This window comes from Nuphar pumila, chromosome 10, assembly GCF_984573655.1.
Source record: "Nuphar pumila chromosome 10, dmNupPumi1.hap1.1, whole genome shotgun sequence".
Classification (NCBI taxonomy): domain Eukaryota; kingdom Viridiplantae; phylum Streptophyta; class Magnoliopsida; order Nymphaeales; family Nymphaeaceae; genus Nuphar; species Nuphar pumila.
In genome coordinates this window covers 26,821,367-26,844,811 of record NC_143258.1, presented here as the reverse complement: position 1 = coordinate 26,844,811, position 23,445 = coordinate 26,821,367, and positions in this window count along the sequence as shown.

The following is a 23,445-nucleotide window of genomic DNA, read 5'->3' as shown; positions in this document are numbered from 1 at the left end:
ATTTTCGAAGTCTAGAACTCCAGTTTTATAAATTTAAATCCAGATTGAGTTTTAAAAGTTTTCATAAATCAATTTCAAACCCCGGGTTTCCAAAATTGACATTTTTACCCCCAAGAGTCTAAATTTGGAAATATTTTCTCAAGAAAAATAATCTGGATTTCTTTTAAAATTAAATTTTCAAATTCTAGATTGAATTTGCTTCGCAACGAGATATTGAACTTCAAAATCCGAGCTCGTTTCAAAAACTGCCAAAAATAGCTCATTTTGTTTGGAAATATTTTCTCAAGAAAAACAATCTGGATTTCTTTCAAAATTAAATTTTCAAATTCTACATTGGATTTGCTTCGCAACGGGGTATTAAACTTCAAAATCCGAGATCGTTTCAAAAACTGCCAAAAATAGCTCATTTTGTTGGAAGCATTTTCTCAAGAAAAACAATCTGGATTTCTTCTAAAATTAAAATTTTGAATTCTACATTGGATTTGCTTCGCAATGAGGTATTGAACTTCAAAATCTGAGCTCATTTCAAAAACTGCAAAAAATAACTTGTTTCGTCTAGAAACTTTCTAAAAAGACTATTTTACCCCTCTAATCGTCAAAATGAATTTCAAAATCAGAATTTGGACCCGCTCTGAGATGGCCCATTAATTTACATTTCTACTTTATTAAAAAAATGTTTCTTTTTATTTGTTTGTTTTGTTTTTATTGATTTTTATTTTTTTTATTTTATTTTATTTTAGAGATGAGGTGGGACCCACAAGGTGGTCACCCAAACCTCCAGCCCCATTTCCTTCTTCCTTCCTTTTCTTTCTTCCTTTCCTTTCCTTCTTCTTCTTTCTTTTCTTTCCTTTCTTCTTTTCCTTCTTCCTTCCTTTTCTTCTTTTCTTCCTTTCTTTCCTTCTTCCCTTCCTTCCTTTCCCTATTCTCCAACCCATCTCACGTAAACCCTTCTTTCCCTCTCATTCCCTTCTCATTAAACCCTAAGTTGAAAATGAATTAAGACCTAAGTTAAGAGGACCAAAAAAAAAGAAAAGAAAGGAGAAAGGAGGCTTTACACGGCTGCTTCCCATTCAACGTCCCCCCCTCTCTCTCTCTCTCTCTCTCTCTCTCTCTCTCTCTCTCCCTTGAACTCTATCTTTCTCTCCCCTTTGCTGCTACAGCCATAGCACCTCTTCTCTTGGCTGCAACTTCCAGCCATTGAAGAACACTCCTCCTTCACACCCAACAGCTCCAGCCATCATCTTCAACCTACGGTTCCAAAAGGCTTTGGAGTGGCGTCATCCTTAGCAGCTCCAGCACCTCCTTGCAGCCACACTTTAGTACCTCCAAGCCACTTCAACCAGCACCCTCAACTCCAGCCAACAGCCATCACCACCTGCATCCACCACACAAGACACCAGCTGGTCCATCATCTCCAACTCCATCAACGGCTCCAGCTCCGCCAAGGTCCATCATCTTCCCCACCGGTGCAGCCACCCTTCTTGGCAACGCAGCAACATCCTCCAAGCCACAACACCTCCATTCATGGCAGCAAAACCTCCATCTTCTTCAAGCTAGCAGCAACACCATTGCTATAGCTTACCTTCAGCCAATCCAAGGTAAGATCATTTTTTTTCTTTTTTACTCTTTTATTTTCTTTATTATTATGCTTAAGGCTACATGGAGTAGGGAATCCGTCCAATGAATGGACTGGATTTTTCCTTTTCACAGCAAGATCAAACATAAGAGTTTGTGTACCCCCCTAGTGATGGTTTTTATTTTCATGTTTTATATAATTTCATATTTAAAAATTGCATTTTCATTATGCATTTTATTCATTTTATATAGATTTATTAGTAGTTGATGTAGAATCCATAGAATTTCAGTTTTGTGCAGAGTCTATACGTTATGTCATGTGAGTTATTGCACCAATAAAATCTGTAAATTTTAGAGTAATTGGGTCTACATATCTTTGTTTTACTTCCGAAAATTTGAGTTTGTTCGGGTTTTGGAACCCATCCAAACCGATCAAACCCTACATCGGGTTTTCTGTCTTTTCGAATTTCCAGTTTGCGCTTTAGCAGACAAGAACCTCCGGCACCACCCTTGTGAGAGATTTTTATTGTCCTCCAAAAATCACAGTACATTTATGATTGAATCTACTAATGATCTGGAAATTTTTAGGTTTTTCCAATTAGTTTTGACCTCTGTAAAAAATCGGATTTATCAGACCTATGGGAAAATATCGATTTTCTTTCGTCAGGGTATAGACAGACCCTAATGCACGGAGTCCATCCAATATGTAACCCGTCTGCAAAAACTTTCAACATGAAAGTTGTTCCTAACATAATTTCCTGTCATTTCCCAAAATTTGGGAATTTGTGGATCTGTTTCATTATTTTTTCCGGATTTTCCCTTTCTGTCTAACAGATTCCAATGTCCAGAAATCTCAGAGATTTAGGTCTCTGATAACAGTATGTCCTTTTCCAAACCATAACTCTAATCCCAATAGTATCAAAAGATCAAATCTTCCTCTGTTTGTCAGGGAAATTTTACCACAATTTCAGCCTTTTTCATATCTGTCTTCCATTTTTCCCATGTTTTCTACCGAAACCTGTCTGTTTCCCCTAAATCCTAGAGTCGTCGGATTCCGATCCGACTTGCCGGAGTGGCACAGCTTCGACCATAGGTCAAAACCAGAAAGTATAAAAGGAAACAATACTTGCCTTACTGTCCTCTGTCACCCCATAAAATTTGAGAAATTGTTATGGAAATTTGATATCCTAAATCTCCTTTAGAATCAACATTTTAGGCAAAAATAAAAAAATTTAGGGCTTTTATTTGAATTTCCATATTTTAAAATAAAAAAAAATAGATTTTCGAGCTCCATTATATTTTTAGGGTTATTTTAGGTATCCATTCCAAATTTGGCTTAATTCCAAATTCATTTGCTCTATGTGTTAGTTTATCTTTAAATTCAAAAGCGAAAATTAGGCGAAAATCAGGTTAAATTTGAATTTTTTTGATATTTTCGCCATTTTAGGGTTTTATTCATGTAAATTAGCATGTAGAATCATATTGGGGTTAATTTAAATGTCATTTTCATTTCACATTTTCCATTTTTGCAAAATTTAGTTCAGAAAACCCTGGTTTCAAGGCCATAGTCTTGTTATCGGGGGTATTTTGGTCATTTTGACCTAAATTTCGAAATTTCAATTTCTAATTCTCCAAAATTTCATGTATATCATCATATTTTATCATATTATGTTTGATTTATTTCATTTGATTTTCAAAATTCCAAAATTTATAAAAATTCTTTCAGAAAACCCTGATTTCAAGGTCATCAGGGGTATTTTGATCATTTTGACCCCAATTTCGAATTTTCAAGTTTATTTTCGAAATTTATTCATTATTTATCATGTTTATATCAAAGGGGGTATGAATTTGGGTTTATATCTGAATAATATCCGACAATTTCCCATATTTTCGAATAAATTCAGAAAAACCTACATTTTTGTGCTAACCTTGTTTTCTAGTTTTGCAAGAACATTCAAGAAGAAGACTTAGCTTTTATTTTTTTTTATTTCAATTCAATGTAACCTCAAACGTAATAATTTGGAATAAGAGTTACTTTTCTGCTTAGAATAGGGTTGCATTGCATATAGTTTAATTTATGCAAATTTCAATATGTGATGTATGATTCATGCACATTATTTCAAATTCACTATGGTTTACACAAATGGCACGTGCACAAGCTCTTATGGAGTTTATAAACTTAGTGAGATTCGTATTTATGGCCATAGTCAGAATACGAAGAAAACCAAGATTTATGATCTTTATATTAGCCACATTCAGCCTACACACTTAGGCTAACTTCAAAAATGCACTGCATTTTTCAAAACTTCAAAAGGATTTCTCAATTTTTCAATGAAATTCCCTTTTCAAATTCATATTCATTCATTCATATTATTCAAATTTCATTGTTTTCAAATTCATTTTCTAATTTCAATAAAAAAAAAATCAGTTTTCTCAAGAATTTCCAAGTCTTTCTCAAGATCTGATTTTCTCAAAATCCTAAGTTTTCAAATGACATTTCAAAGCATTTCCCAAGTTCAAATCAAGATTTTCCTATGCTTTAAAATTCTCAAATTTCAAAATCCCAAGTTTTCAGAAATCCATCTTCTCAGAATTCCTGTTTTCCTGAGAATTCATTTTTCATTTTAAAAGTCATTTTCCAATGAACTTCCTGATTTTCTTAGAATTTTCAAATCCATTTCCTCAGAAAAGCAATCTAAATCTCAAAATCAATTTTCCAAAGTACAAGTTTTCCTGAGTATTCATTTTCCAAAGCAAATTTCTGATTTCCAATAAACTTCAATGATTTTCCCAAGAATTCAATTTTCAAGTACTTTTCCAATCAATTTTCAAGCATATTTCAATTTTTCAAAGCAAACATCATATTTTCCCAAACTTGCATTATTTTCAAAATTTCATAGCACAATCCTGATTCTTTGTGCATTCTAGGAAATTAGAGCATAATTTAGCTATTTGAGTCAAGTTAAAGCACATAATTGATCCTTGGTTCAATTACCCCTGGTAAAGGCGCCAGGAACAGTTGAATCTCGTACCGATACGCGGATCCCATTCCACGGAATTTTCCCGCAAATTTTCAAAACGGAGGCAAGTAATTTTCAAAACCATTTTCAAAACTTTGGTCGAGTTTGACTCGCGAAATTCGTTTCTCTCTCGCAAGGGAGGAGAAAATTTTTGCGATGATAACAGGTTTGGCGACCGAGATGGGACCTATCTTCACCTGATCAATTATGTGCTTTAACTTAGCTCAATTATCAAAATTATGTTCTATGGAATGTCAGCTTTAATTCCTGATATCATGTGAACCTAAGAGCCTAGACTTGAACCCAACTGACATGGATTGCATATAGACTAGGCATGGTTTGGTAGGACCAATTGAGGAGAATTATTCATGCTCACATAGACTTAGGTCTGAAATACAACACTCCTCAATCTAGGAATTGTATGAAAACAATGTTTGCTTCTTCAAATATTTCAAAATTCTATCTCTTTAGGATTTAGAGCCCTCTGTTTGTCTGCATGTGATCATATTTCAAAAACCACCCCACCTATGTCTACACGGTCTTCACGTTGCTGGGCTCTCTTCCAGAACCATAGTTTGGGACAAAGCCTCACAACTGGGCCACTTATTTGGGCTAACGCCCCCCTGCCACGTACCAAGGGCCATAGTCCAACGTATATCGGCAGGCGCTCAAGGATGTTGGGAAAACACAAGCCTAGACCCGGAGATGAGTTTTATGCCACGTACATCGAGCCTCGGCTCGAGTATATTGGCATAGCATGATTGGACACAGTTGATCAGAGCCTAGAGTCAGGATTAGGGTCCTAAAGCTCTTTCAAAATCAATGCATTTAGAGTTGGCTTCTTAGGGATTGTTGTATGTGCATAATTGTTTGTGATTGAATGTATTCATTTTCGTCTTATTTTCTCATATTTTTCCAATTTTTCCAAAATATCAAACAATTTTTTAAATACCTTATTTTCCATCTTTTGTGAAATATCTTCTTTTTCATAAAAAATCTTTGGACGATTTTTCTAAATTATCCACCTTTTCCTTCAAAACTCCAGGAGATTTTCCATTCTTTCGTTCCTCTGGACTTCGAATTTCCAGCTTTCATTTTATCCTGCCTGCAATTTTCAAAATTCTTGTATTTTTCCAAAGTCTAATTCCAGTTTCTTGTCTTTCAGTCCAATGGCATCCAGTCAGCTCGATTCTGTTTTTCCTGAGGGTCACATCTCCTACGAGATGCGACAAAGTCTTCCTGAGCATCAATCTCTTAGCACCGAACCCTTCTTCCCCCGGTGGTACTATGTCTGGTTCAAAAACTTCTCTCGTATGTTTCTGGACCACTTGAGCGATTGCAGGTTGAAACTGGCATCTGCAGTGGGAAAGTTGACAGTCAACGGATCTGATCCATGCGTTAGCAGAGCGATGGAATCCGCGTACCTGCACGTTCTGGTTTCCGTGGGGCGAGATGACACTACTGATGGATGAATTTTCAGAGATCATGGGACTGCCTGAGCCAGCCGCTCAGCCTGGAGATCCGTTAGAGCAGCAGTTTCTAATTAATGTCAAGGGTCTATACCCTAAAGATGTCGTGGCTCGCATGACAGGGCGTAAGTCTTGGCCACTGATTAAAGAAAATGAGAATGAGTACGTGAGCCTGATTGAGATCTACCAGCAGTATGGAGAATTCACAGAAGTCAGCTCGTTGTCCAAGACAGCTCGAGAGAGAATTTAGCATGCGATGGTTTTGTGTACTGTGGGACTTGCTTTCTTTCCAGATGGACAAAATTATGTGGATGTCAGAATAGTTCAGCTTTTGAGAAGATGGGGAAGTCGACAGACCAGCCGTCTCTCGATAGTCATGGCCGCGCTTGCTTTTCTATACAGAGGACTGACCTGCTTCACACTTGGAGTGTCCATTCTAGTCGAGGGATGTACCTATGCTCTTCAGTCTTGGTTCCTTCAGCATGTGCCGACCAGAGCTAGTTCGTTTAGATATAACGGCAAGGAGCTCCTTTTAGTTGCACGGTATCGATTCCTGATCGATTATCTGCAGGAAAAAGAAGTGGTGTGGGACTATTTTGATCGAGAATTATCACCTCCCAGATACACCTATGCATATGGCAAGAGATTCAAGCTGCTTGGTCCATTCTTCTGTGTCTACTATCATCTAGAGCGGTGTGTTCGACAGTTTTCTCAAAGACAGAAGCACATAGAGATGCGACTGCTATCAGGAGTCGTGCCAGAGTTCAACCTTGCATCAGCGCAGTGGTCCAGAACATACCATTCTGCCAGATATGGCTGAGACTCTTTTGTTACTCTTCCGCTTTTTCCTGGTCCTCGTGTCTCTGCTAGTTATAAAGAGTGGTGGCAAATTGTCTGTCCGCCTCCTCTTTCCCAAGTTTATTATTGATGCAATCATGTTTTTCTTTCAATAAATAAAAATCTTGCAATTCTTCAATTCTTGATTTGACGACCTCGCCTAGGTAACAAGGCATGATTTTTAGTTGTTTATTTTCTTTGCAAAGGAATGACAACACAAATGTCATAATCCCAGCGACGACTCAATCCCTAGTAATGGGATATTCTTTCAATTGTCTACCAAAATTCTCAGCAAATATCTTTCTTCCAGTGAAAATCTCTTTCGAAAGCTTAACCCTCAATTTTGTTCTACAGAGAGCATTCGTGACATTCAATGGTTCAGACAAGGTCAGGAAAGAAAATTGCATTAGTCGAGGGGATCGCGTATTCAACAGCTTCAGACGAAGAGATGGATTCTTCGCGTTCGGGCAAAAAATCAAGGGCAGCAGGTTGAGGATGACATTGATCCTCATATGTATGCCATGTTCAAGAAGATGATGACCAAGATGCTGGCAGAGCAAGCTGAAGCCAGTACAGAGAAAACACAGGTAAAGCAAAAGACAAAAGGTCAGGCTGTCAAGAAAGCCGCAAAGATATCTAAAAAGCCTACGCAGAATATTGATACAACTGATGAAGAGGGATCAACAGAGGATTCAGATGAAGAGTTTGAGACTTATCAGGCATTCCACAAATCTACTCAGGGGCAAGGGTCAGCCCACAAATTCAAAGAGCAGTCCGTCAATGACTCTGACCAGTCGCAGTTCAAAGATGTGGTCAGAATGCTTCGAGACCTGCAGGCCCGCGACAAGGGCAAGAAAGTCTTCACCAGCGAAGACTTCTATGATGGTTTAGATAGGGACGAGAATCTCAAGAATCTCCCCAGAAAGTTTATCAAATTCGATGGTTCTGGCGATCCTAAAGCTCATCTCGCCATGTTCTTCGTTGAATGCTCCAAATTCAAGCGAGACAACCGGGCACTTTTCTTGTGTTTCCCTCGCAGTCTGGAGGGAACAACAACAAAATGGTATTCAGAACATGTCAATCCTATCGAGCTGAAAGAATTTGACAAAGTGGTGAACATGTTCATCGAGCGATTCCTCTTCAATGCCGAGGCGCTTCCCACCCTCAGTCACCTATGTGGCCTCAAACAGAGAGAAAATGAGAAGGCCAGAGATTTCATTCACCGTTGGAGGTTAGCTTGCAACAAGATGAGGGACCCCATATCAGAAGGACATGCTCTATCCCTAATTCTGAGTAACTTCTCACAGCCTCTAAGAGGTCTCATTTCTACTGCACCATCGAGGACATTCATTGATCTGACAGAGCGAGCCGAATGGCTCGAGTTGAGTATGAAAAATGGTTTCTATGAAGGTTTCACCTTCACTAAGAACAACGGCCAAACTGAGCAGAAGAAGAAGACTCACTTCACTCATTCTGTCAGAAATAATAATTGGAACCACCGTAATGGGCAGAACAGAGATTTCTGTTATGGGGCAGAAAGTTCAAACAAGAATGACCAAAAAGGCAAGTCAGTTCCTCAATTCAATAAGCCACTTCAATTAGAACAGGGACCGAAGCCCCAAGAAAAAGTAAAGCATGAAGGGTGGAGTTATGACAGGAAATTCACTCCACTGGATCAATCACTCGAGACTATACTCGAGTATATGTTGACCAAGGAGATGGTCAAACTGCCTAGGCTGGCCGATCCCCCTGTTCCCATGGGAAAATTCAAAGATCAGTTCTGTAAATTTCACAGAACAGTGGGACATAATACTGAGAACTGCTTCATTCTCAAGAATATTGTTCAGGATCTCATCGATAAGAATCTTCTGGTAGAGGGTGCCGAAGATGAAAATATGGATATTCTAAAGAAACCCTTTCCCCATCATTCTACAGCGGTCGTCTTTGAACAGCCTTTTCAGTCGCAGGAGCATATTAGGCCATGCTCTAAAATGGATATGCAAATCCAACATCAGGTCCTTGTACTGCAGCAGGCTCAGTCCAAAGCTCGAAAAATGGATCTCATTGCAGCTTTTGGTAAAATGAAAGTATCTGATAAACCCGCTGGGGTATCTCCTGAGGTGGCTAAAAGAATGCCATGACTCCCCAAGCACTTTATTAAGACCGCCTTGGAGAAAAGTGAGACATCTTCACCGAAGCCGATAACTGCATTGTCTAATGTCTCAATTTTGGATCTAGCTCAAGCTTCCACCAAACACAAGTAGGTGTTGAATGATCTGTTGCGGAAAATCAAAGTGAAACCGAGCATAACTCCAGAAGACATGGCCCAGATAGTCAATCAGGCCATGACAAATGCTTCGATTACTTTCTCAGATGAAGATCTTTCCAAGCCGCATGTGTTTTACAACAACGCTTTGTATGTTATGATTCGAGCCAGAGGTATGACTGTTCCTCATGTGCTGATAGATGGAGGCAGCAGCCTTAATATATGCCCAGAAATGACAGCCAAAGCTTTGGGCATCAAAGAAGAGGAATATATCCCAGACCCAATCACTATCTACGGGTTTGATAATCATGGTCAGACAACGAAAGGAAAAATTTTCTTGGAAATTTTCATTGACTATTCAGTCCACTCTGTCCTTTTTCATGTGGTCAATGTGCCACCCACCTATAATCTGCTTCTCGGGAGACCGTGGATTCACAATACGAACATTGTGTCATCTACTCTGCATCAGTGTGTCAAATGGTCAAAAGGTGGAATGATCACAACAGTCTTGGGCGAAGATCCATAACAGAGGCTTGCACAACCCATGGTTCCTAGGCCCACTTTCACTACTGATATCCCTAGCATTAGAGGCATTGATGAGGCCAGTTTCGAAGAAAACTCAGGAATACTGCAGACGGCTGAACAACCAGTACATACAGTGGCCATGACTCGATGGAGAGGCCCACAGTTTTTCAAGATTGGAGGACAAATTGACTATAGCACATTCAAAGATCATCCTCTATTCTCTCAATTCATGAAAGCCAAAAAGGGATTTGATCTGTTGGTAAAGCATGGCTATCAGCCTTTTCAAGGCCTGGGAAAAAATGGAGATGGTCGTCTCGAGCCAGTAATTCCTCCGCACTATCCTCAGAGGGTCGGATTGGGCTTTAAGGGCAGAAGATCTCAGAAGGGCCGGATTGGACGCACTAAGGGCATCTGCTTGTCTTTCATTTCTATTCTTTTGTTTTCACATTTAGGATGATATCTCGTTTTATTTTAATCATTGTCCTCAATTCAATCTTTCAATAAAGTTGCAAATTTCCTTTGTCTGTCTGGATGCCATTTGTCTCTTTACTTCTCATTATCAAATCTTTACAAAATTGCCATTATTTTGCTCTTTTATTTTTCTAATTATTTTCTCAATAAAAGCAATTTGTTTTATGATGGGCGATTTCCCTGAATCGATTTATTCTTCAATTTTTATCTTCTCGATCTATCAAGAAGCTCGTTCTTAATCCATAGGCCTTTTCGAAGCCAACAGTGATTCATCAGGTTAAAATAAGAGAAGAATGTAGTCAGATTACAAAGCAGTCAGAAGAACCTGCAGAATTTGATTCAGCTCTTCAAGAATTACTAGAATTTGCAGCAATTCAGAAACAAGATGAGCCATCATCCTTAGTTCAGGATCCGACTGAGGATATTAATATTGGATCAGAAGACGATTCTAAAATTCTCAAAGTTGGCAGCAGTTTGAGCCCGGAAGAGAAAGAGAGGCTCACCCATTTTCTCAAGCAACATGAAGAAGTGTTCGCATGGACGTATGAGGACATGCCAGGTCTAGATACCAAATTGGTTGAGCATCGTCTCATCCTAAAACCAGATGTCAAGCCGGTTAAGCAGAAACTGAGAAAGATGGATCCTCGAGTGGAATAGGTTAAGGAAGGTCTGAAAGACCTACTCAAAGCAGGGTTCATTCGAACCATTGACTATCCAGATTGGCTAGCAAATATTGTCGTTGTTCCCAAGAAAAATGGTAAAGTTCGAATTTGCATCGACTTCAGAGATCTTAATAAAGCGACTCCTGAGGATGATTATCCACTTCCTAATATTGATCTTTTGATTGATAGCACAGCAGGTCACGCTATGTTCTCTTTTATGAATGGATATTTCGGATATAATCAGATCAAGTTGGCCGCTCATGATTAGTCCAATACGTCTTTCACTACTCCTTGGGGCACTTTTTGTTATACAGTCATGCCATTTGGGCTTAAGAATGCTGGAGCCACTTATCAGCGTGCTATGGCCGTCATTTTCCATGATCAGATGCACAAAATCATGGATGCCTATGTCGATGATATTCTGGTAAAGTCCAAAGAAGAGGAAGATCACATCGAAGCTCTCAATCAAGTTTTCAAGCGGCTCATTCTTTACAAGCTAAGACTCAATCCACAAAAATGTGTTTTTGGAGTCGAATCTGGCAAATTGTTAGGCTTTCTAGTCAGCAAAAAGGGGATAGAAGTTGATCCCGCTAAGGCCAAAGCTATCATTGACATGTCTCCCCCGACTAATCTGAAAGAATTGCTTAGCCTTCAGGGACGTATGCAATCAATTCGGCGATTCATATCCAATTTGGCCATGAGATGTGAGCCTTTCAATCATTTGCTCAGAAAATAAGTGAAATTCGAATGGGGACCAGAGTGTCAGCAATCATTCGAACGCATCAAGAAATATTTGCTCAATCCTTCTGTGTTAAAGCCGTCAGAATTGGGGAAACCCCTACTGCTATATATTTCAGTTAATCAAGTGGCTTGTGGCGGATTCTTGGCGCGATACGAAGAAGGCAGTCTGATAGAGCATGCCATTTACTATGTGAGCAAAACCTTCATTGATTATGAGAAGAAATACTCTCAGATAGAGAAGACATGTCTAGCTCTGGTTTGGATGTGTCAGAAATTGAGACACTATCTGTTGGCATCTGAAGTCAAGATCCTATCCAAATTAAATCCTCTAAAGTATATTCTAGAGCAACCCTTCCTCAGCGGACGGATTGCCAAATGACAGGTTCTATTGATGCAATACGATTTGGAATATGTCACTCAGCAATCTATCAAGGGCTAAGCAATTACAGATCAATTAGCAGATTTTCCTCTAGCAGAGGATGTTAAAGTCGAGGATGATTTCCCCTATGAGCGGATCTGCAATATTCAACAATCCCCAATTTGGAATTTATTCTTTGACGGTTCCAAGAATATGGCAGGCATAGGAATCGGGATTCTGTTGATCACACCTGAGAAGGAAATGATCCCCTTTTCTCTCAAATTAGATTTTTCAGTGCACTCATAATATGGCCGAGTATGAAGCTTTGATACAAGGTTTGAAAATTCTACAAGACTTCAATGTTAAAAGAGTGCATGCTTATGGCGACTCTTTGTTCGTCGTCAATCAAGTCTTAGCTGAATGGCAAGTGAAGGATCAGAAATTACTTCCTTATCAAAAGATCGTTTCAGCTCTTGCCAGCAATTTCGAAGAATTCCAACTTTTCCATATCAAGAGAGACTTCAATCAAGTTGCAGACAGTTTAGCCAATCTGGGATCCATCATGTCTTTCAAGAGCGGAGAATCTTGTCGCTCCTTTGAAATTGGCAGACTTGATCAATCTGCTTTCGTCCCAGTAGAGCAGATAAACCAGGCTGAGCAAAAGAAGAAGCCCTGGTATCATGACATCAAGAATTTCATTGAAACTGGCGAATTTCCTTCAGAGCTCTCAAAGAAAGAGCAGCGAGCAATTCAACGCATGTCTGCTCGATATTTTATTCTTGCCAACATCCTTTATCGTCGTGGATTCAGTTCTGAATATTCCAGATGTTTGGATGAAGAAGAAGCCAAAGAAGTTGTGCAAGAAGCACATGAAGGCATTTGTGGTGGTCACGTTGGTTACCAAACTCTTGTCAAACAAATCATCCGAGCAGGATATTACTGGAGAACTATGCAACAAGATTGCTATCGTTTTGTGAAGAAGTGCGTTCAATGCCAGATGCATGCACCTTCTATTCATACGCCCGCGACATATTTGCAATCTGTCGTTTCTCCATGGCCATTTTTTATATGGGCTTTTGATGTTGTAGGCCCCATTACTCCTTCTGCTTTAAATGGCCATAAATATTTTCTTGCTGCAACAGAATATTTTACTAAATGGGTAAAAGCAATCACTCTACGCATAGTAGAAGGTCGACATGTGGTCTCATTCATCCATAAGAATATCCTATGTCATTTTGGCATACCACATGATATTATGTCAGATAATGACAGTCATTTCAAGAATGAGAGAATGAGGACTTTCTGTTTGAAGTTTAAAATCCATCATCATTTCTCCGCTCCTTATTATCCTCAAGGAAATGGCCAAGTAGAGGCCACCAATAAGATTTTGATTCAAATCCTGGAGCGAACTTTGGAAACAGGCCATGACTGGCATAAGAAGATTCATGATGCATTGTGGGCGTATCGAACCACCATTCGAACTCCAACTAATGCTACTCCGTTAGAACTTGTCTACGGAACCGAAGTAGTATTGCCTCTACATGTTCAGAAACCTGCTTTGAAATTTGCATCACTTCTCGAATTACCTCTTGATCAGTATCAGCAACAGCGGCTAGTACAACTTGATTTGCTAGATGAAAGAAGACTCAGAGCAGCAGAGCACGCTCAATCATATCGTCAGAGGATAGCCAGACAATGTGCAAAATCCGTCATTGAAAGAAAATTTCGAGTCAATGATCTAGTGCTCAGATCAACAGTTTATCTCAAGCACCGCCCAGATGGCAAGTGGTCACCAAATTGGGAAGGTCCCTATGTTGTCAAAGAGGCATTACCTCGTAATTCATATTGGCTGATCAATGTCGACAGAGTGGAATTACCAGATCCCATCAATGCTCAACATTTGAAAAAATTCTATACTTAAATTATTCTTTGTAATTCCTCAAATTTTCTTCAAATAATGATCAGATTCTCCTTTCCCAGTTATACTGGGGCATTTAAAAAAAAAACTTTGTCTTTATCTACAAATACCCTGTACGCAGGCATGATAAACAAATCTCTCACTTTGCACGCATGTGCACTCATTTATATCATTTTCATATTTGCATACATCTGCATTCATTGGCATGCATTTGCATCAAGTTTGTTACCCATTCAGAATAAGGGATAATCTTGAGACCCCGACAATCATTCTCGTTACAATTCCCAAATATTTTAATAGCATAGGTCTCTTTCAAAAATTCAAATTTCAATTTAAAAACAAGGTAGGTTTTCAAAATCCAGTGCTCGAACTGGTACATTTTCAAAATCCAGTGCTCGAACTGGTGTGTTTTTCAAAATCCAGTGCTCGAACTGGTATATTTTCAAAATCCAATGTCTATGTTGACATATTTTCAAAACCCGGTATTCATGCTGGTGTTCTTTCAAAGTTGAGCACTCGTGGTTAGTGTCTCCCTGGTTGGTCGTATCACTCAACCTCTCAGGTTCAGTCTTTGTGTTGATCATTCATCAAAGTTCAAATTCCAATTACCAGTTTCGACCTTTGGGTCAATCAATTCCAATTTTGACCTTCGGGTCAATCAATTTCCAATTTTAAAAATTCCAATTCCAATTTCGACCTTTAGGTCAATCAATTTCCAAATTTTCAATTTCGACCTTTTGGGTCAATCAATTCCAATTTCGACCTTTGGGTCAATCAATTTTCAATTTCCAAATTCCAAATTCTAAATTTTCAATTTCAAATTTCAAATTTCAAAATTTCAAATTTTCTAAATTCCGATTTCGACCTTTTGGTCACTCAATACCAATTTCAATCATCTTCTCTTGCGAGAGACCCTTTTTATAGGGAGAGTTCAAGGGAGCTCGATCTTTTCGTATGCTATCCTTTGTTCACTTAGCCCCTTTTCAGGGAGAGTTTGAAGGGACTCGTGTCTATGTGAACCGTTTGCAAAACAAATTTCCAATTTCATACAAGGAACCCTTAGTTCAGGGAGAGCTTCGACGGAAGTTCGCTTTCCTTGTGATCACAATTTCGTACTAGGCCATTTCATCGTGAAGGACCCTCTTTTCAGAGAGAGTGTGATGGACTCGCTCCTTCATGACCAATTCACCGACCTCACCATTACCGGCCCCCTTTCCATAAGAGAAGCCTAATGTTAGGAAGTTTTGACGAAAGCTTAATTTCTTTTCGAAAGTTCGTTTTGCAAACACCTCCTCTTCAGGGAAGAGAGGAGTAATTTCTATTTCCCATTTCTGAATCTTCTCCTTTGGGGAAAGGAGAAGAAAATTTCTATCATAGATGTGTTGCGTTGTGCTTCAAATACTCGCTTCTACAAAGGATTTCAAGAAAATCTTGCCAATTTGTCATTAAATATTTGTTGATTTCAAAATTTTTATTGCACAAAAACATTACCTCAGAATACCTTCAGTATTATTTCCGAAAGGTCAAAGCTTTCGTAAAAAATGATTCAAAATTCAAATTCTTTCTATTGGCCAACCAAAAGGATGAAGAATAAATCCTCGATATGGCCAGCAAAAGGAAATTCAATGTTGCAAAGCCATAAGTGATCGGTATTGATCGTAGTCAATGGCACATTTTTAAAGATCATTCTTGGAAAATAAAGCGGTCGAAATATCCTGGGTGATAGAAAAAAATCCATTAAATCCCTATATCTTCTCAATCACCTAAGCTGGAATTAAATATCTGCAAAAGGGATCTCTCAATTGTCGTCAAGATGAAGGCGAATAGACCCCCGGGGCCAAAGAAGATTTGAATCATCTCCAAGAGGACAGAGTTTGTGACGGATCCTTCCAGGGAAAGTTCAGAGCACCATCAAGATGAAGGCGACTGCGATGAGCCTCCCAACAAACCCTAAAAGATATTTAATTTCCGCTATCATCAAGAGATTTCCAACCAAAGAGCCAATAACCGTCAATATAATCCCTGAGAGAAAAGAAGGATCAGAGCATCTCTAAAATGAAGGAGTTTGTGACGTACCCTTCTAAAAAAAAGAGAGAAAAGTCAGGACATCTCCAAAATGAAGGATGATCTAATAAAATCCCCAAAAGCCTAAGAGAGCTCTAATTCTGCCAAAAAAGAAAAAAAAAGTGGGCAGAAAGATCATCATGAGAAAAGAATCCCAAGATATCAGATTGCCGAATCTGCCAATAATCCTCTTTAAATTTTGTGAAATTCTATTATCAATATTCTTTCACCAATTGCTTTCACAATATCAAGAATACTCTCTTTTCTGCTCATATCAAGGAAATTGATAGCTTCCTTGAAAGAAAGCCAATCGCAAGCAATTTGAATTTGAATCTTGATTCTATGGAGTTAAGCCCAGTCGGAGGTAATACTTCAGGTAGAAAAGAGAGAATATTTTCAAAACAATGTGCATCATTTTAAATTATTTTGAATCAACAATAATTTTCAACATTTTGACAATATTTTCTAGCCATCTTGGCGTGAAGCGAAAGCTTGAGGTTCATCTTTGGCGCATCCTGACATCAGTTGTTATCCCTTTTAAGGACTTGATAACGGGAGTTTTCAAGATTCCTTCCCTTCTATTGGTATAATCTGAGCGCATGGGCTCTCAGATTCGCACACTTCCCAGTGTCTCCACTGTCCCACCATAGACAGTCCAATTTCGGCTTGAGGTTAAGCCACCAATCATTTTCTCGCAAAAGGTCACCAATTTCAAAAGTTATTTAGTCTCAGCAATGAGGCGCCCAAAATCAAACTTCTTTTCAAGCTTTAGGGACCCCAATTTCATCCTTTTACAAAACCCCTATCGAATTCATTGTGCAGAAATCCGAAGGTTCCATCATGGTTTCTTCCTTCGAGGATTCCATTCATTTTCCGCCCAATCAGGATAAGGGTACAAACCTGAGCCTCCTTTGATGAGGTATTTCATTTTCTGCCCAATCAGGATAAGGGTACAAACCTGAGCCTCCTTTGATGAGGTATTTCATTTTCCGCCCAATCAGGATAAGGGTACAAACCTGAGCCTCCTTTGATGAGGTATTTTATTTTCCGCCCAATCAGGATAAGGGTACAAACCTGAGCCTCCTTTGATGAGGTATTTTATTTTCCGCCCAATCAGGATAAGGGTACAAACCTGAGCCTCTTTTGATGAGGTATTTCATTTTCCGCCCAATCAGGATAAGGGTACAAACCTGAGCCTCCTTTGATGAGGTATTTCATTTTCCGCCCAATCTGGATAAGGGTACAAACCTGAGCCTCCTTTGATGAGGTATTTCATTTTCCTCCCAATCAGGATAAGGGTACAAACCTGAGCCTCATTTTGATGAGATATTTCATTTTTCGGTCAGGTTAAGGGTTAAACCTAAGCTTCGTTTCTACACGAGGAATTTTCCGTCCCATCCAGGTTAAGGGCAAAACCAAACCTGAATCTCACTTCTTTTGAGGTAAAATTTTTCTTCTTTATTCTCCATTTCATATCTATCATTTTCATCAGGGCTAAATCTCTTCATATCCAGTCATATCCTTCAAACTGGGGCATTTTTATGGCCAAAATTTGGTGTGTTTTTCTTTGCCACTAAGCTCGTCTTCAAGCCGGCTTAGTAGCAAAGAGGGGCATCTGTAAACACCCCAAATTTTCCTCATCCATTCTCAAATAACCCTCCTCGTATAGTGCCAACCCTGTTAGGTCAGGGTAGGAGTCAAACCCTGAGTCAGTTTCAGAAAATCACCATTTTACCAACTTTTATTAGGAAAATTACCATTTTACCCCTAGGTCATCCTAGACCCCAGTCAGTCGAAGTCAACCAAGCTCATTGGTCATTTCAGAACATTTAGAATATCAATCATTTCAAGCTCATCTGAGCTCACAATGAACAAACCATTTTCATTCTTGACCATTCCTGCCAAAATGGGATCATTTCTTCAGAAATGAGCTCATTGCTCACTCAAATCTAAGCCAATTGTCTCTGAGTCAGTCATTCACAGTCAGTCATATTCCCCAGAGTCTAACTTGAGCTCACCAGGAGTTCAAGCGCTCCAGTTTCAGTTCAAAACCATTTCTAAGTGTCCAGGAACCCATTTTAGTCCATTTCAGCTCTTTCAGCTGAAATTGAGCTGAGTTCAGTCAATTGAGCTAGTGTTCAAGCTTTGATTTTAGTTCATGTCAGTATTACTGACTTTTGTTCTAGCTCAAACTTAGCTCTGGTCTGTAATTCACTTCAATCCAATGACCATTCTTTACCATTTCTCTAAAAATGGCAGCTTTTCTTGAAAATTCAGTCGGAAAGGTCAGTTGAGTCAGTATCATTGTCAGCTCATTGGAGTTCTGAAACTCTAAACCCAACTCAATCCAGCTCATCTCAGTTCAGTCCAGCTCGAACCTTAATTTTCAGTGTCACTCTAACCCAGTAGAGTCCCGAAAACCATTTCTTGAGCTATTTTGCAAATTTTATCAATTTTAATGCTTTTTGAACTGGTACAACTGTCAATCGGGGTCTAACATCCAAAATTCTTCATTCAGGGTCTGCATTTCGCATGTCATTTCTCATTATTTCATATTATTTCTCAGCATTTCATAACATTTCATCACATTTCATTTCATTTTCGAAGTCCAGAACTCCAGTTTTATAAATTTAAATCCAGATTGAGTTTTAAAAGTTTTCATAAATCAATTTCAAACCCCGGGTTTCCAAAATTGACATTTTTACCCTCGGGAGTCTAAATTTGGAAATATTTTCTCAAGAAAAATAATCTGGATTTCTTTCAAAATTAAATTTTCAAATTCTACATTGGATTTGCTTCGCAATGAGGTATTGAACTTCAAAATCCGAGCTCGTTTCAAAAACTGCCAAAAATAGCTCGTTTCGTTTGGAAATATTTTCTCAAGAAAAACAATCTGGATTTCTTTCAAAATTAAATTTTCAAATTCTACATTGGATTTGCTTCGCAACGGGGTATTGAACTTCAAAATCCAAGATCGTTTCAAAAACTGCCAAAAATAGCTCATTTTGTTGGAAGCATTTTCTCGAGAAAAACAATCTGGATTTCTTCCAAAATTAAATTTTTAAATTCTACATTAGATTTGCTTCGCAATGAGGTATTGAACTTCAAAATCCGAGCTCATTTCAAAAACTGCCAAAAATAGCTTGTTTCGTCTAGAAACTTTCTGAAAAGACTATTTTACCCCTCTAATAGTCAAAATGAATTTCAAAATCAGAATTTGGACCCGCTTTGAGATGGCCCATTCTTTTACATTTCTACTTTATTAAAAAAATGTTTCTTTTTATTTGTTTGTTTTGTTTTCATTGATTTTTATTTTTTTTATTTTATTTTATTTTAGAGATGAGGTGGGACCCACAAGGTGGTCACCCAAACCTCCAGCCCCATTTCCTTCTTCCTTCCTTTTCTTTCTTCCCTTCCTTTCCTTCTTCTTCTTTCTTTTCTTTCCTTTCTTCTTTTCATTCTTCCTTCCTTTTCTTCATTTTTTCCTTTCTTTCCTTCTTCCCTTCCTTCCTTTCCCTATTCTCCAACCCATCTCACGTAAACCCTTCTTTCCCTCTCATTCCCTTCTCATTAAACCCTAAGTTGAAAATGAATTAAGACCAAAGTTAAGAGGACCAAAAAAAAAAGAAAAGAAAGGAGAAAGGAGGCTTTACACGGCTGCTCCCCATTCAACGCCTCTCTCTCTCTCTCTCTCTCCCTTGAACTCTATCTTTCTCTCCCCTTTGCTCCCCTTTGCTGCTACAGCCATAGCACCTCTCCTCTTGGCTGCAACTTCCAGCCATTGAAGAACACTCCTCCTTCACACCCAACAGCTCCAGCCATCATCTTCAACCTACGGTTCCAGCAGGCTTTGGAGTGGCGTCATCCTTAGCAGCTCCAGCACCTCCTTGCAGCCACACTTTGGTACCTCCAAGCCACTTCAACCAGCACCCTCAACTCCAGCCAACAGCCATCACCACCTGCAGCCACCACACAAGACACCAGCTGGTCCATCATCTCCAACTCCATCAACGGCTCCAGCTCCGCCAAGGTCCATCATCTTCCCCACCGGTGCAGCCACCCTTCTTGGCAACGCAGCAACATCCTCCAAGCCAAAACACCTTCATTCATGGCAGCAAAACCTCCATCTTCTTCAAGCTAGCAGCAACACCATTGCTATAGCTTACCTTCAGCCAATCCAAGGTAAGATCATTTTTTTTCTTTTTTACTCTTTTATTTCCTTTATTGTTATGCTTAAGGCTACATGGAGTAGGGAATCCGTCCAATGAATGGACTGGATTTTTCCTTTTCACAGAAAGATCAAACATAAAAGTTTGTGTACCCCCCTAGTGATGGTTTTGATTTTCATGTTTTATATAATTTCATATTTAAAAATTGCATTTTCATTATGCATTTTATTCATTTTATATAGATTTATTAGTAGTTGATGTAGAATCCATAGAATTTCAGTTTTGTGCAAAGTCTATACGTTATGTCATGTGAGTTATTGCACCAATAAAATCTGTAAATTTTAGAGTAATTGGGTATACATATCTTTGTTTTACATCCGAAAATTTGAGTTTGTTCGGGTTTTGGAACCCATCCAAACCGATCAAACCCTACATCGGGTTTTCTGTCTTTTCGAATTTCCAGTTTGCGCTTTAGCAGACAAGAACCTCCGGCACCACCCTTATGAGAGATTTGGATTGTCCTCCAAAAATCAGAGTAGATTTATGATTGAATCTACTAATGATCTGGAAATTTTGAGGTTTTTCCAATTAGTTTTGACCTCTGTAAAAAATCAGATTTCTCAGACCCCTGGGAAAATATCTATTTTCTTTCGTCAGGGTATAGACAGACCTTAATGCACCGATTTCATCCAATCTGTAACCCGTCTACAAAAACTTTCAACATGAAAGTTGTTCCTATCATAATTTCCTATCATTTCCCAAAATTTGGAAATTTGTGGATCTGTTTCATTATTTTTCCCGGATTTTCCCTTTCTGTCTAACAGATTCCAATGTCCAGAAATCTCAGAGATTTAGGTCTCTGATAATAGTATGACCTTTTCCAAACCATAACTCTAACCGAATTGGTGTCAAAAAATAAAATCTTCCTATGTTTGTCAGGGACATTTTCCCACAATTTCAGCCGTAGTCCCATCTGTCTATCATTTTTCCCATGTTTTCTACTGAAACCTATCTGTTTCCCCTAAATCCTAGAGTCGTCGGATTCCGATCCAACTTGCCGGAGTGGAACAGCTCCGACCATAGGTCAAAACCAAAAAGTATAAAAGGAAACAATCCTTGCCTTACTGTCCTCTGTCACCCCATAAAATTTGAGAAATTGTTATGGAAATGTGATATCCTAAATCTCCTTTAGAATCAACATTTTAGGCAAAAATCACAAAATTGAGGGTTTTTATTTGAATTTCCATATTTCAAAATAAAAAAAAATAGATTTTCGAGCTCCATTCTGTTTTTAGGGTTATTTTAGGTGTCCATGCCAAATTTGGCTTAATTCCAAATTTATTTGCTCTATGTGTTAGTTTATCTTTAAAATCAGGCGAAAATCAGGTTAAATTTGATTTTTTTTATATTTTCGCCATTTTAGGGTTTTATTCATGTAAATTAGCATGTAGAATCATATTGGTGTTAATTTCAATGTCATTTGCATTTCACTTTTTCCATTTTTGCAAAATTTAGTTCAGAAAACCCTGGTTTCAAGGCCATAGTCTTGTTATCCGGGGTATTTTGGTCATTTTGACCTAAATTTTGAAATTTCAATTTCTATATCTCCAAAATTTCATGCATATCATCATATTTTATCATATTATGTTTGATTTATTTCATTTGATTTTCAAAATTCCAAAATTTATAAAAATTCTTTCAGAAAACCCTGATTTCAAGTTCATCAGGGGTATTTTGGTCATTTTGACCCCAATTTCGAATTTTCAAGTTTATTTTCTAAATTTATTCATTATTTATCATGTTTATATCAAAGAGGGTATGAATTTGGGTTTATATCTGAATAATATCCGATAATTTCCCATATTTTCTGATAAATTCAGAAAAACCTACATTTTTGTGCTAACCTTGTTTTCTAGTTTTGCAGGAACATTCAAGAAGAAGACTTAGCTTTTATTTTTTTTTTATTTCAATTCAATGTAACCTCAAATGTAATAATTTGGAATAAGAGTTACTTTTCTGCTTAGAATAGGGTTGCATTGCATATAGTTTAATTTATGCAAATTTCAATATGTGATGTATGATTCATGCACATTATTTCAAATTCACTATGGTTTACACAAATGGCACGTGCACAAGCTCTTATGGAGTTTATAAACTCGGTGGGATTCGTATTTATGGCCATAGTCAGAATATGAAGAAAACCAAGATTTATGATCTTCATATTAGCCACATTCAGCCTACACACTTAGGCTAACTTCAAAAATGCACTGCATTTTTCAAAACTTCATAAGGATTTCTCAATTCCCCAATGAAATTCCCTTTTCAAATTCATATTCATTCATTCATATTATTCAAATTTCATTGTTTTCAAATTCATTTTCCAATTTCAATAAAAAAAAATTCAGTTTTCTCAAGAATTTCCAAGTCTTTCTCAGGATCTGATTTTCTTAAAATCCTAAGTTTTCAAATGACATTTCAAAGCATTTCCCAAGTTTAAATCAAGATTTTCCTATGCTTTAAAATTCTCAAATTTCAAAATCCCAAGTTTTCAGAAATCCATCTTCTCAGAATTCCCGTTTTCCTGAGAATTCATTTTCCATTTCAAAAGTCATTTTCCAATGAACTTCCTGATTTTCTTAGAATTTTTAAATCCATTTCCTCAGAAAAGCAATCTAAATCTCAAAATCGATTTTCCAAAGTACAAGTTTTCCTGAGTATTCATTTTCCAATGCAAATTTCTGATTTCCAATAAACTTCAATGATTTTCCCAAGAATTCAATTTTCAAGTACTTTTCCAATCAATTTTCAAGCATATTTCAATTTTTCAAAGCAAACATCATATTTTCCCAAACTTGCATTATTTTCAAAATTTCATAGCACAAGCCTGATTCTTTGTGTATTCTAGGAAATTATAGCATAATTTAGCTATTTGAGTCAAGTTAAAGCACATAATTGATCCTTGGTTCAATTACCCCTGGTAAAGGCGCTAGGAACGGTTGAATCTCGTACCGACAGGCGGATCCCATTCCACGGAATTTTCCCGCAAACTTTCAAAACGGAGGCGAGTAATTTTCAAAACCATTTTCAAAACTTTGGTCGAGTTTGACTCGCGAAATTTGTTTCTCTCTCGCAAGGGAGGGGAAAAATTTTGCGATGATAACACCCATGTTCCTCTTTTTAGAAAATCGCCCCTCATGATGGCTCCTAGGCTTCATCATGAGGTTTTTGATAAGAGCAATGGCCAATAGTGGCCTCCTTTTCAAAAGCCATGCACATTCTTTCAAAAATGCCACCCAGCTGGTCAACCCTTGACCAGCTAGTCAACCCTTGACCAGCTAGTCAACCATGTCTAAAATTTTCCCCTAGAGGG